General features: G+C 40.4%; 1 non-coding gene across 1 annotated transcript; it reads left to right on the top strand.

Annotated features, from left to right (window-relative positions):
- The first annotated feature begins 711 nt into the window (after positions 1–711).
- Positions 712–822, top strand: LOC117084586. The gene has a single exon (XR_004437518.1). It is a non-coding gene; the product is annotated as a U6 spliceosomal RNA (small nuclear RNA).
- Positions 823–19,879: the final 19,057 nt, after the last annotated feature.

The following is a 19,879-nucleotide window of genomic DNA, read 5'->3' on the forward strand; positions in this document are numbered from 1 at the left end:
TATATATAGAGAGAGAGAGAGAGATCTATATATAGATAGAGATACATAATAGATATTCCTTTGGGAACAAAAACTACAATAATGAGATTTATGCTTGTCCTCAACTTTCGGGATTAAGAATTGTTCCAGTGCATAGGACATTTAAAGTAAAGAAACTTCATTGTCATGTCACCCAAGTAGAGTTTTACGTTATCTTTAAACCAACAAAGCAGTCAGAAACCAGCAGGACATTATGCCAAATGAAATAAGCCAGCCATCAAAGGACAGACACTACATTTTTCCACTTACATAAAGAATCTATAATAGTCAGTCTAGCATAGAGCATAATAGTGGTTTCCAGGACCTGAGATGTGAAGGAAAAGGGAAATTGTTCAATGGGTATAACGTTTCAGTTGTGCTAGATAAATATCTTGTAAAGATCTGCTGTACAACGTAATGCCTATAGTTAACAATACAGAATTGTGCACCACAAATGTTGTCAAGCCGGTAGATCTCAAGGTAAGTGTTCTTATCAAAGAAAAGCCAAACATGCAAACAAAGGGTCATAGAGAAACTTTGGTAGATGTTGAATATGCCTATTACCTTGATTGGAATGATGGTATCACAGGTGCTTGCCTATGTTGAAACTTAGAATTGTACATTTTAGACATGTACAGTCCATTGTATATCAATGATACCTCAATAAAGCTGTTTTCCAAAAAAAGAAAAACACTGCTTCATTCGTTTGGCAGCAGATATACTAAAATTGGAAGGATACTGAGAAGATTAGCATGGCCCCTGTGCAAGGATGACAGGCAAATTCATAAAGCATTACATATAAAAAGGATGACAGGCAAATTCATAAAGCATTACACATAAAAATTTCTTATTTAAAAAATGTAAAAAGAAAAATGATAATTAATTGGAAAAATTATAATAATCCCATGATCTTTAAAAATTTTTGTCAAAGTATTAAAAATTATCTTACTGTTGATTATAAATGTATATTAGATAAAAAATTAGTAAAACTAATATATATTTAATATGTTATAATTTAAGACATTATAAACATGAAAAGTTTTAATGCTTTATTTCTTTGTTTAAAAAAACAGTCCAGCCTGGGCAGCATGGTGGCACCCCATCTCTACAAAGAATACAAGAACTAGCTGGGTGTGGTGGCACATATCTCTAGTCCCAGCTACTCAGGAGGCTGAGGTGGGAGCATTGCTAGAGCTCAGGAGGTGAAGGCTGAAGTGAGCCAAGATCATGACACTGCACCACAGTCTGGACAACAGGGGGAGACTCTATCTCAACAACAACAACAAAAAAACAAAAAAGGAGTCACCAATAGAGGTGAATACTACTTCTAATTCTAATTTATTTTAATCATTATTTTTCCTAGCTTCTATCATTTATTGATTTGTCCTGGTAGTACTCTGACACAGAAATGAGCAAGCTTAAAATAAGGGTAAAATAATCTTTTTTAAACTTAATACAATATGCCTTTTAAAAGTAGCATGGAGACTGGGCGCGGTGGCTCAAGCCTGTAATCCCAGCACTTTGGGAGGCCGAGACAGGCGGATCACGAGGTCAGGAGATCGAGACCATCCTGGCTAACACGGTGAAACCCCGTCTCTACTAAAATAATACAAAAAACTAGCCAGGCGAGGTGGTGGGCGCCTGTAGTCCCAGCTACTCGGGAGGCTGAGGCAGGAGAATGGGGTAAACCCGGGAGGCGGAGCTTGCAGTGAGCTAAGATCAGCCACTGCACTCCAGCCTGGGTGACAGAGCTAGACTCCGTCTCAAGAAAAAAAAAAAAAAGTGACATGGAGTAATAATGCACAGGATGGCCGTCTATAACATAATCTATAAGGTTGCCTTTCTAAGTCAATATGTGGGTAACATTTCCCTTACATCTATCCTATAGAATATTTTATACCACTGCCAGTACTAACAAAAAACGAACTTGCTGAGAAGTTCCCTATTGATAATAATATATACGCTTCTCTGAATATATGCCTTACAGTGAAGCAATACTTCCATTCCTGCCCAAAGCAGAGCACTTTCAAACCTGACACTAATCCTGGTACTTAGAAACCTATAAATGATTATCTCAGCCATGGGCTACATAAAATAAATTAAGTTTTAAAGATCATAAAAGTAAAACCATGTGTCTAAACATATGGCATGTTCATTGGCAGTGTGAATGCTCATTATATGAGAAATCTCATCCAGTTTGTCAGGAAACTGAACCAAATATTTCCTGCCATGTAAGCCAAAGAGCTTAAAGCAGTCCCCCTAAGGTTTATGGTGAACTCACCTACTGAAAATACTTACTATTAAGGGTAACACAGAGGTAAGAAGTTAAAACCATAAATGAGGAAAAACAAAAATTCTAAAATCAGTATTTATAAGTCCAAACCTCAAATGGATGCTCTTACCCTACTAGGAAAAAAATTGAACAATCGTGGTAATTAGCAGGTTGGACGAAGACTAGAATAAAAATGGCGCCAGGCATTTAGCCACAGAACATCTGTACAGCCTCCTATTAATGTTTCTTGGATGTTTTAAAACCATCTGGTTCCACAGCTAGGTCAATCCAGGAGGGAAGAAGCTTGGACTTCTACTTGCCACTTCCAAAATGTTTCCACCCTAGAAGTGATATATCACATTTTCCATTTATAGTTTATTAGCCACGTCAAGTCATCTGTGATCATCATCTTCCCATGTGTGTGAAGTAGAGTGGAACTCGATATTGGTGCACAGTTTGATGCAACGACTAGATAGGAATTTGAGACAGTGGGATTAGATAAATCCACCTCCTACCCCTCAAAGTACTTAGCTACACCCTTGATTTATAAGAAAATGGAGTAGCCTCTTTGGGAAAATATTCAAACTACGTCCACAATTGTATACGAACTCAGTGGACTTAAAAATACTTAAATCATGTAGGTTGGGAAGGACTCAACTTGTGGTGAGGGACAATGAAAGGGAAATAAAGCACATGGCATGTTTTAGTAAATCTCAATAGTTAGGCCTAATGAATGGGGGCAAGTGATGGCTCCACAAATCGCTTATGGTTATCCGATAATGAACATGATTTTCTTCTATAATAAAAATGGTTTTCTTTAAGTTTCCTAGTAGCATAAATTTCTGTGGAGACAAATATCAGTGTTTCCCATCCTTACATCAAAAAGTCTTTAAAGATACTGCCTTCTGTAACTTCAGAGCAGTCAATAAGTATTTGCCCTTCCTTATCAAGAATTCAATGACAGCGGCTTATCAGTACTGATCTAGCATGCTCTCAAATACAAGAAAACATGTTAAAATCCCCTTCAGCTCATGTTTCTTCAAAATAGACACCAAGGATCTTTATTTTTTAATTTATTTATAGTTCTTTCAAATTGAAAACTAACAGAATATAATTCTGAGTATAAAATAGAATATGATTTTTCTAAGTGTGAAAACCATGGTAAACTTAAAACAAGTAGAAGACTTATTTTCTCAAACTGCTCTGAAGTTTACATTACTGTTTTTTCTTTTAAAAGCCAATCTAAGAATCCTAAAAGAATTAAAATAATCAAATGAGTAGATAACTATTTTAATCCTCTTAGGGGAATTTTATGTCCAGCCTTCTCTAAAATGTAATTTCATGAGAAAATAGCTCAAATTCTAACCTACTGCAAGAAAGTTGTAGCATAGTTGTTTACATCACAAGAAATCAAGCTAATCAGTCTCAAAAGATAAGATTTGTAAATCTCTTAGTTCCTGTTTAAAATTCCATCTCTGATATTTTAATGACCTTAAGTTTTCAAATGTAAAAGATAAAATTAAGCTGTTTGAAACTTCACACAAATAACTAAACAAATAAACAGAATAAACAATAAATGCTAAATTTCTGCAAAGTACTGCAGCCTTTAGGGTTGAATCTAAGTTCTCATCTCATAAACTTCAAGTAATGCAAGCAGAATTAAAATCATTTCTCCCATGCATGCAATCATAAATAGCATGATAAATATGCTACTTCATTCCTTTTTTTTTTTTTCTCTTAAAGACTTAGTTCAGAAAATAGTTGGGAACTGAAACAAAATGATAGTGTCTCAGCAGGAAAAAGATGGAGAAAGGAAGAAACGAAGGAAGATGGTAATAGCTAACAGTCCAGCACGGTGACTCTCAACCTCATTTATAATTCATTTAAGAAGATCATCTTGATAGCCATACTATGCTGAAACAAGTATATTTGTTCTCTTTTCCATGATGCTACCACCCTCAAAAATCTTTACTGTAGCCTTTACAATTCTGTCTTTTTAAAAAATATGGTGGAGGTCCATAATTCAGTGGTACATTTACAAAAAGGGTTAACAATCAAAGAGCAAAAAACTTCTATAGATTAAGGGAGGGATAGTTCCAGTTTGTGAATATTACTTGTCATTTGTTCTTCCTCGAAATTGTACTACTTTTTTTTTTTATTAAAAGTCATTATAAAAAGTTATTTTCTCTATGTTCAAACTGGAACAAATGAGCTTACATTAAAGCTTATGAGATTTAAGTTGGATATCTGGAAGGAGCTGCTGACAGAGGAGTCTGTTAATCTCTGACATGGAAACTTGGAAAATCTTTTTATTTGCTGGCCTTTAAAAGAAATATAGGGTGGTTTTGTCAACTAAGTTTGTTGAAAGACAGAGAATCTAGATGAGCTAACATTTCTTGGAACATTTTCAGCACTAATTTTCTCTGATTTGGTGATTATGTAATGAGAGCCTCATCATAAATATTTCCTTTAGTGCCCTTCCTATATTTTCACCCATCACCACCATTACTCCCCACCTCTGCCAAGTCTCGGATTTTTTGTTTCCCAAAAACAGCTCCAGTGCAGAAAAGATGACAAATTTCAATTATTCTGATAGAGAATGTATTATATAAGGCATACGTATTTTCAATAAGGGAAATTAATGAGATTTTCTATGACTATCAATATTTAGAGACATACAAATTAATAATCTCCAATGATTAAAATAATTGAGGAGCCTCATTCATTTTTTGTAACTGTAGATTTTTTTTTATTACTCTTTGCCCCACTTGGCCATCTTATCCATATTTTAAAAATAATACATGTATGAATTGGGAGATTTTGCTTTGCACTTCACAGCAACTGATTTCCAAAGGCACCTGAGTGATTTTGTATACAAACAAAGTTGCTGCCTGTGGATTTCACTTGAGGAGTATTTTGGAAAATCTTTTATAATGCTGAGTTGAGTTGGGCCTATTTAATTTGGTCTGGTCTCAGCTTTCATGAATTTTCTATTTGAGTCAGTGATTTTCAAAGCCCTTTTAGGGTTTCTGTAACCTTCTCATCAACCTTGGAAAGAAATCTTGTTTACTAAAGCTTTATATATTACTTTATTTCACACTCAGAGTGCTAAGGATTTTTACCAGGCAGAAAGATCAAACTTATAGTCACTCAGACTACATTTGATTTCAACAAGAAAAGAAATTTTAACTTTTATTTTGTACATGGTTGACTAAGTGTAAATTATGTTTTCCAAAGAGTTCTCAGGTAGCCAGTTGCAGTGCAGTTTGTGATGGGATGTTGCATTATTTTAAATATCTTATATAATCCTTTAACATGATTAAGTGCTTATTTCTGATCTAGGTAAATAAATCTATTCCACAAATTTCTGCCGTAATCTAGAAGGTAGTGATATTTCTTTTTCTTCTAAAATTTGATAAAGCTGACACATCATATTTAAACTCAAAATCTACTCTCTTCTCTCACTCTTGATAAAATAATAATGCCCTCAAATGATATTTCTCAGTTTCTTTTTCATAATCCACAATGAATCTTTTTGTGTACTTCCTATTTAACAAATTTTCATCAAACAGGTTCAATTCATCATTATTTAAATCCAGTGAGCTGCATTTACACTTATGTGGATTTAACATACCTGCACTGACTATTCCCAACCTGAATTTTACATCTATCTTTAATTTAGTTTTAAACTTCAATTTTTGGTGTCCTTGCTGTAATTCTAAAAGTGAATGCTAGTTTTTGGTGCACTGTTTACATTTAGGTTCGTTCAATTTGTCAGTCATTGTATATTTTCATGTGTAAATTTGAACCCAAGCAAATCACAAGGCCCAGATATCAGCTATAGAATGGTCCCCAAGCAGAAGGGGAAAATAAAGAATGGTTTATCTCTTTCACCTCTTTCTGAAAACCCTGTACATTGTCATCAAATGCAAGTCTTCAGTCTAGAATGTTACTCCTGAGACCATATAGCCCTGATAATGTTAGGGACAAATTGGATTGGAGAAGTCTAGAAAAGGAAGGGGAGAAGCCAAAGATACTGAGTCTGTTATAACATGCCTCTTTGGCCTCCTCTCCTGCTATGCATAGACTTCAACTGGTATTTCATCAATTAGCCTAAGTACACAGAGGGAAAATATAAATCTGGGCACAGCAAAAGAAAGGCAGTCATGGGGATAACTGAGTAATTACCTGAGTGTCAAATGACTTTAGGCAACAGAGAAGGCTGTTAAAAGTAATTCTGCTCCACATCCTCTCCCAGGTCCTCTAGCTGTGGATGAAGTGTGCACTCAGTGCTACAACATAGTATTAGGTGCATTATGTGTGCTTCTACATTCCTTAGGACATCAGAAGAATCTTGACTCTGTTCTAATCTCTAGTTTGTTAAAATAATTAATCTTTTTATTTATAGCAAACATATTCTGTGAATGTCAAAATTAATAACAAATTGAATCACTGAATGGCTGGTAGAAACTTAAAATAGATTTTATAGTAAATTTTTTATTTGTCTGCTTGACCAGGTACTACCTGATGTTTTCAATTAATCAAATAAATTGCATACCTGCAGACACCATTAAAAAACAGAGGGCCTTGAATATTTCCCCAATGCCTATTAAAAAATAATGCCTATGTGACTTTTGTTTGGTATAAGATGAAGGTATCTTGGTTATACCAGATATCTAATAGGAAAGATTATAAATTTAATTACTTTATGGAATTAATGAACAGATATGTATTCATCTTCAGTTCATCATTTTGGTTTGGGTTATAAATGAAATAAATTTATTGCAACTCTAATTTGAATGGCTAATCTTAGCCAACCCAGAGAATCTGTTCTTTCCCTTAGCATCTGACTGTTAAGGGAAAAAAATCGTTATATCCAAGGTTGACAAACTTTTTCAGTAAAGAACCAGAGAGCACACATTTAACTGTATAGAACACCTGTGGATTCTATCAGTGATGCTGCTCATCTTCATCTTCCCTCTTTTCCTCCTCCTCCTCCTTTTCTCAACAACTCTTTAAAAATGTAAAATCCATGCTTAGCTTGTTAGCCATATGAAAATAAGACTCAGGCCACATTTGTCTTGCCAGCACAGCTGAAACTTGCTGACTCCTGTATCAGACAGAACATGATTGTTTCTATTCAGCTTGCCTCCCTTCCTCCTGAAGAAGCTTATAGATACTTAACTGGAGAAGCTAATACTATTTCTTGTTATCATACAGTAAGTAATTTCTCATATTTGGGGAGAGCAGGAAAATATTTTTAACAGTTTTAACTCATGAATATGTCCAGAGAATGAACTATTCCTTCCTCATTTACCACATAAAACATTCTTACGTTACTTCCCTGTTAATTAAGAATTCTATTAAAAACTTTTGTGTTAATTTGATCATTCCATAAAAAGCTTACATACACTGACAAGGGGATTCGCAGACAAAGGGCCTATGAAATATATTAGTTTCTAATATCTGATCCTTCACTCAGCACAGTGAAAGTACTAGAAATATTAGAAAAAAATACATAACCAGGTTTATGCTTCAGTAGAGTTAATAGATTAGTAGAAAGGACAGGCAGGTAAATAATTTAAATATTTAAGCCAAAGAATTTAAAATTTGAGCAGAACTTAGATGCATCTCCAAGTCACAAATTTCAGAAAACAGAAACAGTTGTCAAAGACCCAGGAAACTGATGTGGCCTGGAGAGATGTATTTGAGACTCATCAATATATAAATGTGGGCCGGGCGCGGTGGCTCAAGCCTATAATCTCAGCACTTTGGGAGGCCGAGACGGGCGGATCACGAGGTCAGGAGATCGAGTCCATCCTGGCTAATACGGTGAAACCCCGTGTCTACCAAAAAATACAAAAATCTAGCCGGGCGAGGTGGCGGGCGCCTGTAGTCCCAGCTACTCAGGAGGCTGAGGCAGGAGAATGGCGTAAACCCAGGAGGCGGAGCTTGCAGTGAGCTGAGATCCGGCCACTGCCCTCCAGCCTGGGCAACAGAGCGAGACTCCGTCTCAAAAAAAAAAAAAAAAAAATATATATATATATATATATAAATGTGCTGAAAATTTAGGTCTACACAGGACCTTTCAAAAAGCACAGAGAGACAAAGAGTGGCTGGAAGAATAGCAGTAAAAGAAACAGAGGAAAAATATTGCAAAGAAATAATGATCCCAGTCTGGCCAACATGGTGAAACCCTGTCTCTACTAAAAATACAAAAATTAGCCGGGTGTAGTGGCACGCACCTGTAGACCCAGCTTCTCCGGAAGCTGAGACAGGAGAATCGGCGGTTGAACCCGGGAGGCGGAAGTTGCAGTGACCCAAGATCCCGCCACTGCACTCCAGCCTGGGCGACAGAGTGAGACTCTGTCAAAAAATAAAATAAAATAAAAATAAAAACCAGAGAGAGAAAGAGAGCAAACATGGTCAACAAATTCAAAGGCTTCAGGGAACTCAGCTAAGATAAGCCTGAAAAGTAGCATTAGAGTTCGCCAATTGGGAGCCGTTCAGTGAAAGGACTCTGAATTATGTTAGCTGGGAGGCATTGACAAACAGTGATTCTCATATGATAATCAGGTCAGAGGTATTTTTCAAAATTAAAGTACCTCTTTCCCAAAGGAAATGTCAAAGTAGATTATGGTAAAGGAAGTATGTACTTTGAAATAAGGTTTTTGTTTTTCTAATACCTATCCTCCTCACGAGCTGAGAATTAATAGAAAGTGAAAGATTTGAGACAGAAAGGGTATTTTATTTTTCAAGAACAATGGTTTTGTTAAAAAGAATAAAAAACATTATGAAAAAAAAGATGGGGTTTGGGAAGAGCTTGTTTTTGTTGTTGTTTAGGATAAGAAAAGATTGGAGAAAGTAATAGACCAAGAGCTAATACAAGAACAGCAGTTAAAGATAATGATAGAGAAAAGGGACTGAATGTCTTGCCCTGTCCCAGGGGCAGTGAGATATGATAGGACTCAGAGAAAACGTGGAAGAACAAGTAAAAAGGTTTTCATATAAGAGAAGGCCATTTGTTAGGCAAGCAAAGTGGCCCAGACACTTCCTTTCTTTCCTTATTATTTTTTTCTTTCTCTTTCACTCTCTCTCCTTCCTTCCTTCCTTCCTTCCTTCCTTCCTTCCTTCCTTCCTTCCTTCTTTCCTTCTCTCTCTCTCTCTCTCTCTCTATCTCTCTCTCTCTCTCTCTTTCCTGAGACAGGACCTCACTCTACCTCTTAGGCTGGAGTACAACAGTGCAATCATGGCTCACTGCAGCCTTGCCCTCTTCAACTCAAGCAATCCTCCCACCCCAGCTTCCCAAGTAGTAGGGACCATAGGCATGCATCACAGCACCCAACTAAATTTTAAAACTTTTTGTAGAAACAGGGTCTCACTATGTTTGCCAGGCTGGTCTTGGATATTTGGACTCAAGGGAGACTTCTGCCTCAGCCTCCCCGCAGGCATGAGCCACCACGCCCAGACCCAAACACCTCTTCTATACAGCTTCAATACTAACCAGTTTCCTCCACTTTGTCATACCTGTACTTGAGGGAGAAAAATAAAAGGGAGTAGTGGAAGGGACCAAAGGCTAATTACCAGCTGATCTGTATAAAGAATTTCTACCCATTACTTTTCACTGAATAGCAGCCTTTTAGGATTTTGAGATGCTATTATGATTCTAATTCTTGGCTGCATTTGAAAGCTGAAACAGAGAAAAGGCAGAGATGAAGTTCACAGTATGGATACCAATAATAAAATTAATAGGAGCATCTCATATGTGTAATCCAAATATTTAATTAACTAAATGAAAGGAAAGGTGCAAGTCCTGATGCAGCAGGCTTGGAGACAAGTGTGGTACTCTGCTGTGCCACTAGGGTGTATAAACAGGAAGATGCTGATAGAAGTTTTCTAACCAAAGAAAACAGAATTGTTTTTTGTTCATTTGTTTCATTTGTTTCTCGTTGACTGAGAATCGAAACTTTACATGGAAAGTGGAATGGCAAGTGTTAACACTTAATAGTTTTCTCATTCTAAATTTTTGTCCTTGGGATAAAAAACTCACTTTAAATGAAATGTCAAGATCTGCCATATATTTGAGATACGTGTATTTTGCCTATCAACTGTCGATACACTTGACAAAAATGGTATACCTGTTTTTATATCACCCACAAGTATATTTACGGAAAAAAACAAGCCATTAATACAATGATCAAGAATGTAAAAGTGCCATCTAAAGGCTGGAGGAGCACCTTATAGGTCTATGATCCTTAAAATTCATGTGGGTTGGAGTTATAAGGAAGATGCAAGAAGGGCCTTCCCCTGATTTAAGTCATTTAACAAATGTGCTTATTCAACGCTCCCACACTGCAATTCAACAAACTACTTGAAAGTAGAGATGCTACTCCAGTTCTACTTACTTTGAAACATTAACTCATGTTTTCAGCCAAGTGGCAGCACTGAATCTGCTTGTGATTATGGACATTCAACATTTTATGTGCCATTTAAGTACCTTCAGCATCAATTTTGCAGCTGGCAAACTATTGCTATTTATGTTTTCAGTGCATTTGAAATAATCTAGAAGTTATTTTACCGCCATCAGACATTAAGAAAAGAACCAAATGTAAAATCATTACTTTGCCAATTTACTGTGAAACCCAAAGGAAATATCTCAAATGTATCATTTATTAAATGTAAAAATGAAAATAAAAAGCAGTTCTTGGAACTTGTTAACAACATTTCGGTCAAGTAGATTTATCTAGAATATATTAAAGATTTTCAGACTTTTCCCATTTATAATACTATAAAAATAATATAAAATAGCTGATTAAATATCTCCTATATGGCAAGTACTAGCAGTAATGTTATATGTCTTTTAATTCTAAATACCCAATAAGTTGATCATAAACTCTCTTTTACACATAAGGAAACTAAGGCTGCAATTTTTTTTAAGTTACGTGACTGACTAATTAGTGATAGCCAGAATTCCAATACAGGAATGTCTTCCTTCAAAGAGAGAATTCACAGTCAGTACTCTTATATTCTCAAATTATCGAGCCCTTTTAGAAATTCAGACATATATTTGTAAAACTCTGGAGCTAATAGATCTGTAGATACAAAGTATAATTATAAAATAGAGCTGCAATCCTCTAATTGAACTGCTAAATTTTCTTAACTCCTAATGTATGAGGACCTGACGAAGAACAGTATGTAAAACTTCAGTACTCTAATTATCAGCATATTATAAGGTACTTAGGCCACTCATCAAAGCACTTCAAATCGGTTCTCATCCCTCCATCTCTCCTGAGTGCTCTTTTCCTATTTTCTCCTTGAGCTGAGCGTTGTTGAGGGAGTATTTTGAACCATGAAGATCTGACCCACTACACATTGATGCTATTATCATCAGGATTCTGAGTGTTATTAGTCATCCCCTTGTGCATCTTTTTAAAAATTCTCTAAGCCCCCAAATGCTATTGAAGACTACCTGCCACCCAGAGCCTCCCACCCCACACCTCTTCACCCTACCCTGGCTCCTTCAGTGATGGGACATTCCGAGCTTCAATTTGTACCTTTACTTTCCATTTTAATAATTCAGTATCTATGTTTTGCCTTCCTTCTTTCCATTGGCAGAAAAGATGCCCTACTGCTTCTGAGTCAAGTTAACTTATCCTTCTTGACTGCTGAAGCAACTTGTTGCTATACTTAAATTTCCCCTGTTCAGCAATTCGGTCTGTTTGTCTTTGCCAAATTCTTCTGCCTCAGTTTACACACTGCTGTAGGTATTGTTAGACAGAATAATGGCTTCCATAAGATGTCCACATCTTAATCCCACAACCTGTCAGTGTTACCTTGCACAGCAGAAAAGACTTTATAGATGTGATTTAATTAAGAACTTTGAGATGAGACGTTAATCCTGGATCATCCAGGCAGCCCAGGTGTGCCCAACATAATCACAAGGGTCCTTAAAAGTGACAGAAGGAGATGGAAGGGGAGGCCCAGAGAAGAAGACATGACAACACAAGCAAGGTCAGAGCAATACCACCTTAAAGAGACGGGACTTGCCTTTGCTAGCTCTGAAGCTAAAGGAAGGGTGCCACAAGCGAGGAAATGCCATGGCCTCTAGAAACTGGAAAAGGCAAGGACATTGATCCTTCCTAGAGCCTATAGAAAAGAATACAGCCCTACCTACACCTTAATTTTAGCCCACTGGAATCCACGTTAGACTTCTGACCTACAGACCGATTTTAAGTCACCAAGTTTGTGGTAATTTGTTATGGCAGCAATAGAAAGCATACAGTCTTTATTGATAAAGATTACTATTTTATTATTTTAAGGCTACTATTTTATTTCTCTAATTCACTTTGTATTTCAGAGTATCAAATTTGTAGGCTATGTCTACTACTTCTGTTAATTTTTAATTTATTTTCTCCCTTCTTAATGTGAACTTTTTATTTTCACATTCAATAAAAATTGCTTCTCTTGTAAGCCTTTAAGGACAGTTTTCTTAGCAATCTGATGGAAGCTTCTCTCTATTGATTCCTTTGACATCTTCAGAATATTATATTATGTTGACTTCCCCTTATGCGTAGCAATTACTTCCATCCTTGGTTTCTCTGATCTTCCATAGGCTCCTCATTTTTCCCTTGCCTACTGAGGCTCACCCCATTTAGATTATTCAGGACATGTGTGGCTATCTTGGGCTGTTACCTCAGCAAAAGCCAACATCCTCTCAGAAACATTGAGAATAGCAGCTTCTTGTTTTTCTTATTATTTATTCATTTATTTATTTGAGATGGAGTCTCACTCTGTCACCCAGGCATGAGTGCAGTGGTGTGATCTCGGCTCACTGCCAGCTCCACCTCCCAGGTTTATGCCATTCTCCTGCCTCAGCCTCCCAAGTAGTTGGGACTACAGGTGCCTGCCACCACACCTGGCTAATTTTGTGTAGTTTTAGTAGAGATGAGGTTAGTAGAGATGATGGTTTAGTAGAGATAACCATCATGTTAGCCAGGATGGTCTCGATCTCCTGACCTTGTGATCTGCCCGCCTCAGTCTCCGAAAGTGCTGGGATTACAGGCATGAGCCACTGTGTCCGGCCTGTTTCTCTTTCCGAGCACTGCTTCATTCTTCAGGAGGGTGAGATATGCTCTCCATCCTCTGTCTCCATGGCTTAATACCTTTGGCTTGCTGGCATCTGACTTTCTCAGGTGCTTCCTATTTGCTTCAAGACTTCTGGCTATAGCTGTAAACTGGGAACACTCTACAATAGGTAAGAGTCTGAGAATTTAAGCATGGTTTCCTAAGTTAGTTGTATTTTTCTAAAAAAAGAAAAAAGAGAGAGAGAGAGAAGGAAGGATGGAAAGAAGGAGGGAAGGAAGGAAGGAAAAAAGGAAGGAAGGGGGAGGGAGGGAGGGAAGGGAGGGATGGAGGGAGGGAGGGAGGAGAGAGAAAGAAAGAAAAAGAAAGAAAGAAAAAGGAAAGAGAAAGAGAGAAAGAAAAAGAAGAGACAGAGAAAGAGAAAGAGACAAAGAGAGAGAAAGAAAGAAAAGAAAGAAAGAAGAAAGAAAGAAAAAGAGAAAAGAAAGAAAAGAAAGAAAAGAAAGAAAAGAAGGAAAAGAAGGAAAGAAAGAAAAGAAAGAAAGGGCAAGCTAGCAGGCCGGGCATGGTGGCTCATGTCTGTAATCCTTTGGGAGCACTTTGGGAGGCTGAGGCAGGCAGATTACCTGAGGTCAGGTGTTGGAGACCAGCCTAGCCAATATGGAAAAAACCCATCTCTACTAAAAATACAAAAATTAGGAGGTGCGGTGGTGTGCACCTGTAATCTCAGCTACTCAGGAGGCCGAGGCAGAATTGCTTGAACCCAGGAGGCAGAGGTTGCAGTGAGCCAAGATCACACCACTACACTCCATCCTGAGTGACAGAGTGAGACTCTGTCTGTCTCAAAATGAATAAATAAATAAATAGGCTGAATCAGCTAGATTATATATAAGGAGGAACTTTTACTGATTTAAATTAATCTGTCTTAACTATACTACTGAAGATTATAAAAAGCAAGCGAATTTCAAATGTTAAGAGTTCTGAATAATTTACAAACTAGATAACAATTCATTGAATCTTTGCATTAGTCAAATAGTCTTAATGGATTTTGTTGATAAGTATATAGTCAATAAAAACAATGTTTCTAAAGATTATAAAGCAATTGGAAGCCTACTAGTCCCCGAATGCCAAGTGAAACAACAATATTGAAACTGTACGATTGCTATTTAAATAAGCCTAAAATTACAAAAAGTTCTTAAAATAAATTGTCAGGTTCAGTGTTAGGTTCCAGGCCAAGCGGAGGGCTGAGGGGAATGGGTGGACGTGAGGCAGGGAGCTGGAAGAACACTTGAGAGACAGCAGGTAAATGAGACATGGCTTTATTCAGCAGCCCCTCACAGGGTCAGTGTTACATTTATACCCTACACAAAAAATAGTGACTGAGAGCCAGGTGGGGAGCTTCTGTATGTTGTGTCTACATGGCTATGATTACATAAGACATGGGACTGCACGCCTGCACCCCAATCCCACTGAATCATTAAAGCTGTTTACCCTGGCCCATGCCTGCTGCCTAGTGCCTGCTTGGCTGCAGCACAGCCATGTTCCTTACACCCTGCCCCCTAGGCTGAGCGGATCCTCTTGGTGGGGACCTGTGCACATACAGCAGCACCTTGGACCCACAGGCCACAGTGACAATACAGAGAACAACAACCCACCACTAATATTCCTGCTATGCTACCTATGATTATAAGAGCCCAACATAGGCCAGAGCCCAGAGACACCCACCATCTTCGCAGGGGGTCATCAGTAAGGTGTTCAGTCACCTTAATCTCCTGTGACACCCCCTTGTAAAGTTGTCATTATATTCCCGTGGTTGTCAGGGGTAAATGTACAACATTGTATCCCTACAAGGGCACAGGTACCACCTTGGGCAGCTATGACTATGTCTAAGGCCATCCAGTTTTGCAGCACCACCTTCCTGATCTGGTCAACTTCCTCAGTGAACAAAAGGAGAGCAACTCGGGTGTAAGCCAGAGCCCAAGCTGCATGCTCTACAAAGGCTACAGCCTGCTTTTCCACAGTAATGACACTTGCCCCAGGGACAGTTATAGCCAAGGGATAAAACAACCAGGGGGCAAGCTGCACTCGCAAAAAGCAGGAACATAGTGCCTCCCAGTTATGCGGGTGACCAGGAAACGTGGGAAGCACCAGTGGAAGAGACATAGGATCACCCCCAGGAACAACGTCCAGTCCAGTTGGCTGGCAGATATGGCCATTCTGTGTCCCCACAGAGCCATAAACTCCCAGGGGGCACAAAATCCATGGGGCCCTAGCCTGGCTAAGTCTGCTTGTTCCACCACACCCTTGTTGTGGTGACACGTGTTGTGTTTGCACAAACCTCAGCAGGCAACCATCTGACAGTGACTTTACCCCAGTGTGCTCTATACATCATGGTATCTGCCCATTAGCCAACCTCATCCATCATGGACACTATGAGTCAGCCAGAGGGCAGGCTTGCCATGGGTTCTACGATACCCCTGTTCAAAGCCCACTGTGTTACATCCTACCTATTGTCTATGGGACCCCAAGTCACTAGCCATGTCCACTTCTGCACAGAAGCTGGATGCACATGCCAGAGCAAGGTGTTCATAGCTGCTGCTGGAAGAGTTGTGCAGATCCAACAGTTGGAGACATTGGTCACCTCGGTGTAGGTGTGGGCCCCGTCCATGATGCGGTGGGAGCATACCAACCTACAGCTGGAATGACAAAGCAGGCACACATACTAACAAGGGCAAATCACATCCCTCAGGCAAAATACAGGCTCACTTTTCATCCCTGGATAACAATGCAGCTGCCAATGGCTTTTGCCCTGGGTGATGATACCAAACATCCTCAGCTCCCTATGATTCTTTTGGGTCTTGTACCCATTACAAAGTCACAGAAGAGCTCGTAATAGGCCACACAGACAGTACATATGTCCCCCAGAGCAGGGTTCCTTCCCTGGCCGTTCCTCTATGAACAGCCAATCATGGAGGCTACACATTAAATACCCAAGGAGTAACATGTAAGTCATCCAGCAGGCCCTCCCCTCAGGGGGCTAAAATAGCCAACCATTGGCAATGAGGGGTTTGGAGGGTCCATGGCCAACACCAGGTTTTCTGTTCCCCTGCCTTCAGAGGCATTGGGGCAGGCAACAATTGATTACTGTTTGTCCCCAAACCTGATTGGAGGAGCTCATCCTTGGTGTGTATCTGTAGCTGGATGGGAGTGGAGGACTAGTGTAACAAAGCTTCCACTAGGGCTGGGTCACCTTTCCGTGGCTGCTCATTCAAAATTTGAAGCACCAGGTCCAACCTGGAACTTCATCCCTGCCAAGAAGGGGGAGTAACATGCAACTGTGACCCGTTCTTCAATAGTCTGTTATATTGCTCAATCATGCCAGCGACTTGTGGGTTATAAAGAACATGAAACCTCCATCATATGTCCATCTGCTGTGCCCACTGTTGTACCTGCTGTCCAGTGAAATGTGTTCCCCTATCACTTTCGACAGCCAGGGGATGGCCACAAAAGGCACATAAGTGTTGCAGGGCTCAAATGCTTTGTTGCTGCTGGTTGGCCACCCTGCAAAGGTAGGTGAACAACAAGTCAGTGACTGTGTCTATGGCTGTCAGTGCGTATGTGTAGCCCTGCGATTTTGGCAGCAGCTGAATGTAATCTATTTGTCATGTGGTTAAGGGCATCTGCCCTACCGTCCTTTGCTGTGTTATACTGGGCAGTTGTCTCTGTCTGGGGTATGTCTGAGCACATGGCAGATGCTTCCCACAGGCCTCCAAAATGTCCTGTGAAGGCAAAGACAGACCCCAGGGCTTATTGACCTGCCTGTCGCATCGGTTTACTCCCTGCATGTCTCAGTTTCCTGTGTGTAGCCACAAAGCTACATCTTGAGTAGGTGCCGACTCTAAGCATTGGAACTTGGCTAAGGCATCTGCCTCATCATTACCAGGAGTGGCCAAAGGCACATGACACATGATAGACAGTTACATCTTTCTGGTAACCTATTTCCCAGAGGTCATGCCACATGGTTTGGCCCCAAATGGGCTGATGGCCCACATGCCAATTCTGTAATTTCCAAGTAGTCAACCACAAAGTTAAACTTCGATAGGCTGCCCAGCTATCTGTGCAAAGTACCATAGGTGATTCCTCCTTAGTAATCACCATCCACACAGCTCTAAGTTTAGCCCATTGGCTGCTTTGTCCGCACCCAGTATCAAACCATGTGGTGTAAGTGCTAGGCTGGACTGCTACAACAGTCCAGGCAACAGTAGCACCCTGGTTGGACCCATCTGTATACCATGCCCCATCAGGAATTGGAAGGTGTCCCTCTTTAAATGGTGTCTGGGGTGCCTCAGGCTCCATGGCCTTATCTTGCATTAGGACTACAGGCCCTAAAACTTCTTGTAACTCTGCTGCTAAGGGACTTGTACTCAGTATACTCCATTGTTCTAAGTAGGCACCCCACGTCACTAACGTGGATGTCTGTGCTGTCCCAGTCAGGGGGGTTGTTACCCGTGAATGCACCCATGCTGCTATTGGGTAAGTTGTCCACAATATGACTGTAGCCTGTCCTGTCATACTCTCACAGGCCTGAAGAGCAGCACATATGGCAGCTAATTGCTTCCCTATCAGTGAATACCAGAGCTCAGCTCCCAGTAGGACCAAAAGCCTGCTGGCATACTCAGGTGTTCTGTGCACTGCTATAGGCCCTAACTAAAACTATCTGTGGTTACATTCACATCCACTTTAAATGGGCACCCCTGGTCAACTATCCATAGGGCTTGTGCCCACTGAATAGCCTGCTTCACTACCAGAAGGGCTCTTTCAGCCTCCTCATCCCAATCCCAGGCAACAGGGACATTACTACCTCTAAACCTGTAAGAGAATCAGAGGTTAACATAAAATCATCAATGTAATGAAATAGGCAGACCCCTTTTGGACATTTCCAGGCATCTAAGTCCATGGCAACAAGACCTTGACAAATGGTGGGGCTACGCACATAGCCCTGCAGCAACACTGTGAAAGTCCATTGTCATCCTGCCCACGTGAAGGTGAAAGGTTCCTGGCTCTCTGGAGCAATGTCTATGGAGAAGAATGCATTAGCTAAGTCCAGTATAAAGTGGTACTGTCCCAATTCTGCTGCCAAACAGTCCATAAATCTGTGATGGAGGGTACAGCCACATGCAGAGGGGTGTTACCTTGTTCAGATCCCAATAATCCACTGTCATTCACCAAGTTCCATCAGGCTTTCTGACTGGCCCTATGGGGGAATTGTAGGGGCTATGGGTGTCATGCACTATTTGCACCTCTTCTCATTTCTTTTTTTTTTTTTTTTTTTTTTTTTTTTTTTTTTTTTTTGAGACGGAGTCTTGCTCTGTCGCCCGGGCTGGAGTGCAGTGGCCGGATCTCAGCTCACTGCAAGCTCCGCCTCCCGAGCTTCTCCGCCATTCTCCTGCCTCAGCCTCCCGAGTAGCTGGGACTACAGGCGCCCGCCACCTCGCCCGGCTAGTTTTTTGTATTATTTTAGTAGAGACGGGGTTTCACCGTGTTAGCCAGGATGGTCTCGATCTCCTGACCTCGTGATCCGCCCGTCTCGGCCTCCCACAGTGCTGGGATTACAGGCTTGAGCCACCGCGCCCGGCCCTCATTTCTTAATAGTCTCAGTTATCTCTGTATGCCCCACTGGCAAACGGTATTGATGAGTGGATGTAACTGGTCAAGGTTGTGGCAGAACTTGGAGCTGGTGATGTGTATGTCCACACAGTACCAGCTTTACTACATGAACCCAGAGACTGAATTCTCCAGCCATGGTGTGCAAGTCCGGACCATGCAAAATGTCCACCCCCAGAATATATTCAGGTGTAGGAGAAATATACACCGTATACAGGCGGGGAGCCAAGCAGCCAATAGCAAGATGCAGAGACACAGGTTTCGGTTTCACGGACTGGCCCCCCTAACCATCAGTGAATGCAGCTTTGCCCGGAAACTTATCCGTGTTGCTATAAGCAGAAATACTATTTTGCCCCATCTTGGACATTCTCTGAAATTGCTGCTCCAGGAACGATTGCCTCCACAGAGCCAACCAGTACCTACCAATGCTAGGACCTGCTGTACATTGGTGGGGGACCAGTTGCCAGTTCCACATGAGGCCTCCAGTCATCCAACCCCCACCCCCACCCTGAGCCAGGCACCTCGGCCAGTTCCCTAATCAAACAGGAAGGTCTCTTCGCCCATCTGCAAATAGTCCTTGAGCTGTAACATCTGGGCTGGGCTGGGTTGAACAACAGTATTTTGCCCCATCTTGGACATTCTCTGGAGTTGCTGCTCCAGGGACGATTGCCTCCACAGAGCCAACAGCATTCCATTGGGTTGCCTGTCAATTTTCTCCTGAGCAACCCCAGCTGTAATTAAATCAATCCACATCTGCATGCGAGTCACCCACTGGGACTCCTTTTTATCTCATGGGGTGGTTACCTGCAGAAGGGACACCTTCCTTTCTTTATGGCACGGATT

This window comes from Trachypithecus francoisi, unplaced genomic scaffold (assembly GCF_009764315.1).
Source record: "Trachypithecus francoisi isolate TF-2019V2 unplaced genomic scaffold, Tfra_2.0 Lachesis_group0, whole genome shotgun sequence".
Classification (NCBI taxonomy): domain Eukaryota; kingdom Metazoa; phylum Chordata; class Mammalia; order Primates; family Cercopithecidae; genus Trachypithecus; species Trachypithecus francoisi.